Raw genomic sequence first — 4,448 nt, 5'->3', positions numbered from 1 at the left:
ATTCCCAGGTGTCCCACAGTCAGGTGGTGAAAGAACCACAAAAAAGTGGTGTGGCCCACAGAAAACACCACAAATGAAAAGACATGCAAAACAAGAGCCATGGGCAGTGTGCTGGGCATGTGTGTCAACATTGACACTTATGAGAGGACACTACCAACGCTGAGTGTTCCCCCACCAAGTCTGCAATAAATCACATGACAATAAAGTCTAGTGTGAGAAACCCACATCCAGAAAAGCAATACCAAGATGGCACCACAACTAGAATAATAATAATAATAATAACTATAACTATAATAATAATAAATGTGTTGAGCAACACAGTCTCTGGTCATCATAATATCTATAAGAAAGGGAGAGGAGAAAGAGGAATAGTAGAAGTAAAAATTAAATATTGTAAAATAAATGTAAAACAGAAGGCCAGATGTACAGAGGATAAGGCACTTACTTTGCATGTGGCTGACCCAGTTTTAATCCTCAACATTCTACATGGTCACCACCCCCAAACCCACCAGAAGTGATCCCTGAGAGCAGAACTCAGAGTAAGCACTGAGTTCAGATGGGGGTGGGAGCATCATGTTAGACCTATAGATAGAAAGGTGCTGGTTGTAAGATAATACTAAACTGTCAATCCCAAACAAAGGTGTCCCCCCCCCCACCAACTTTCTCCTTTTCTAAACCTCTCCCTTATAAAAGTCCACTGGATAGTACTTATGTAGCTCTCTCCAGACTTTCCAGATCCTGAGATAGGGAATGGTTTGAATAAAGAAATGGGTTATCTGGCTTGTTGGCCAACGAGAGAGCACAAGGCAAAGGTCACGGACGCCATCATTATCTTTTCCTGACTGCTTGGTGTATTATTTTTTGGTGGCTACATTGCTTCTTCAGACCCATCTGTCTAAGGGGCTAGAAACATGGTGTGTGGGGTGATCCAACAGCTCAAGAATTTTTATTTTACACTGGTGATTATTTTTCAGGAAATAACAAAATTAAGAAATTTCCCAGCTCTGAATTAACCCAAAGAATGTTGAACAGATTCCCTTGAGATGCAATTTCTCAACTCTTTTGAGATAGAGCAACTAAGACACCACCCAGATGGAGAAACCAAAGCACCACAAAGAAAGGGATGGATCCCAGCAGAAAAGGAGAAGTTACAGGAGAATCTAAGGATTGTGATAAGAATCTGAAGGAACTGATTTACCCTTCATGACTTGTTCTCTCCTAAACATGTATTTCGCTTGCTTGTCTCTGTTTCTTCCCTTACTATTTCTACCCTGATGAACCCTGTGTTCTCTCTCAAATTTGTAATTATTCTCTCCTCTCTCAAATTTCTAAATAATTGCAAGAACCTTCTTGGGGCCGGGAAGGTGGCGCTAGAGGTAAGGTGTCTGCCTTGCAAGCGCTTGATCCCCCAGCGTCCCATATGGTCCCCCCCAAGCCAGGGGCAATTTCTGAGCACGTAGCCAGGAGTAACCCCTGAGTGTGAAAAGGGTGTAGCCCAAACAAAACAAAACAAAACAAAAGAACCTTCTTGATTCACTAAAAAAGTGTGTATGTATGTATTTTGGATCAAGAGTCCAATGTTGTCCCTGTGGCAACATCCAGATTAACTTCTAAGTATACAGAGAATGAAAGGCCAAAACTATTGGAGTCTTTATCACCCAGAGATATGGAGTACCTGGTGTGCAGAGTCAGAAAAATAAGATGGAGCCAGACTACTGACTGATGGTCAATAGCAACTTTATTCGGGCTCCCTCTGCTTTTTGTATTCTAACCTACTGGCCTGATCTACATGATTGGGTCCACACGACCCAGTCGTAAGGGTCATAAAGGTCAAAAAAGGAATGAAGAACAAAGCTAAAAGAACAGGAACAAAACTTACGATATTTGCCTCCTGCAAGAAGAGAGAAGCCAGATACTAGAATGAGAAAGCCAAGGGCATTTGCCTACAGCATAATCTAACTATAACAATTTTATGGATCTCCATGGACATGTGTACTGGGTTCCATGTCATTTGGGGCAGGTTGTTTCTAAGGCTGTTATCTTAATTTCCAGAGTGTTCTCACAGTTGGCCATTAGGAATGCTAGGTCTCAGTTATTCCTGGACTCTAACAGAGACAACTTGGAGAAATTGTCTAGAACCTTGTCTCAAAAGCCATTTTCTACTTCCACACACACACACACACACACACACACACACACACACACACATAGAAGAAACCCACTTTCTTTTTTTGTTTGTTTAATAAATTTATTTTATAAATTTATTTAATAGATTTAATTATTTATTTATTTATTTATTTATTTATTTATTTTGTTTTTGGGGGCCACACCCGGCAGTGCTCAAGGGTTACTCCTGGCTGTCTGCTCAGAAATAGCTCCTGGCAGGCACGGGGGACCATCTGGGACACCGGGATTCGAACCAACCACCTTTGGTTCTGGATCGGCTGCTTGCAAGGCAAACGCCGCTGTGCTATCTCTCCGGGCCCTATTTTTTTATTTTTTATTTAAACAACTTTATTACATACATGATTGTGTTTGGGTTTCAGTCATGTAAAGAACACCACCCATCACCAGTTCTACATTCCCATCACCAATGTCTCAAATTTCCCTCCTCCCCACCCAACCCCCGCCTGTACTCTAGACAGGCTTTCCATTTCCCTTGTACATTCACATTATTAGGATAGTTCAAAACGAAATTATTTCTCTAACTAAACTCATGCCTGTTTGTGGTGAGCTTCATGAGGTGAGCTGTAACTTCCAGCTCTTTTCTCTTTTGTGTCTGAAAGTTATTATTGCAAGAATGTCTTTCATTTTTCTTAAAACCCATAGATGAGTGAGACCATTCTGCATCTTTCTCTCTCTCTCTGACTTATTTCACTCAGCATATGTTGGGGACTGTGACTTGTTTGAGGCCATTTTTGCTGTTCTTTCTGCCATATTCCAGCTTTTCACCTAAAAGCCATTTTGCAGTCTTGCTGTAAGTTTTTGAGCTATAGAGAAAGGAATGTGCAGCTGTAGATATAATTAGCTCTAGCCCGGAGGAGAGCAAAGCTGCCTGGTACCGTTATCAGAAACTAGGCCTCACTCCTTAAGACCACATTCCGGAGTGAACTAGGCTGTTATCAATTAGTGTATGCTACATTGTCTGTTCAAGATCACTGAGGCAGGCACATCTTGCACCACCTCCTGATAGTCAAGCAATTAGGAATGCAGCTAGAAGGTCACAAGATGTTTCCATGGATACTGCAAGAAGTATTGCCCACTTGCCTTATTTGGAATAATGAAGTAATTTTCATGCCAAAAGAATGATTGACATTGCCTTTTGCCTGCCTCCTTCACCTTCCCTATTTAAAGAGGTGCTGGACCTCAATAAACGCCTTTGAGCAGTGAGACATTGCCTTGGGTCTTTATTATTAACCTCTCTCAGATTTTTTACAGTGTGGTTGTGCTTCTACTCAGCAAAATAGAAGTGCGGTCGTCTGAGAAGCCTTTCCAGCTAATTCCTGCTGGCCGGGCCCCCCCTGGGGGGCTTCAGGACCCCGCATTTTGGCGCCCAACGTGGGGCTCGAAGACCACCGCCACACTCCGAACGACTACGGGTCGGCGAGTCCAGAGCTGTTTCGTAAATCGCAGGATATACCTCATCAGGGTAGGCGTTGAAACGAGTTAGCCTTAATCAAATATTTAAACTGCAGTTTTTTCAGTCGTTCTGATCACCGCCCCTGATTGGCTTTTGGGGCTTCACCCATAGGATACGCTACCATGGGTGTTTTCATTGAGTACTGAACTTAAATTCATTATTGATATTCAGTCTGAGTTGAAAGCCAGACATGTAGAGGTTACCAAAAAGAATATTTGTAATTTTCTTATGTTTATTCATAATGTATGTCATTGGTTTATTATTACCTGTCCAGAAATTGTTGCGTCCACTTGGGACAAAGTAGGACATGAAATGAGTGATTATTTTGTAAATAATGATGATTCACAGAAGGAAAAAATTATGTTCCAATATTGGAGCCTGTTAAGAGATATCATTGTAACTAAAAATGCCGGAACCGCCAAAGACATCATCCATGCCGTTGAATCTCATGTACAACAAGTCTCCCGTGAGTGTTCCAGGACTCCCTCTCGTTCTAATTCTGTCTCTCATCTCCCTTCTCCCTCTGAGAATACTTCCCCTTGTCCTCCCTCCACCACTGATTCTTCTACCTTTGTCTCCAAAGTAACTAATGCTCTTAAAGATCTCTCTAATGCTTCTCATTTATATCCCTCCCTTACTTCTGTCCATGCTTCTGCTCTATGCACCCAGACCCCTACAGAAGAGGCCGCTGCACCCTCTGTGCAAAATCCTAAACAGCCCTTCACTTCCCTAGCCTCAGCTCCGTCCCTGTTCCACCAAAACCTTTACTCCCCTCACCACCCTCCCCTCCTTAGCCAGCAATTGCAAC

Source organism: Suncus etruscus, chromosome 18 (assembly GCF_024139225.1).
Source record: "Suncus etruscus isolate mSunEtr1 chromosome 18, mSunEtr1.pri.cur, whole genome shotgun sequence".
Classification (NCBI taxonomy): domain Eukaryota; kingdom Metazoa; phylum Chordata; class Mammalia; order Eulipotyphla; family Soricidae; genus Suncus; species Suncus etruscus.
This window is presented reverse-complemented; position numbering follows the sequence as displayed.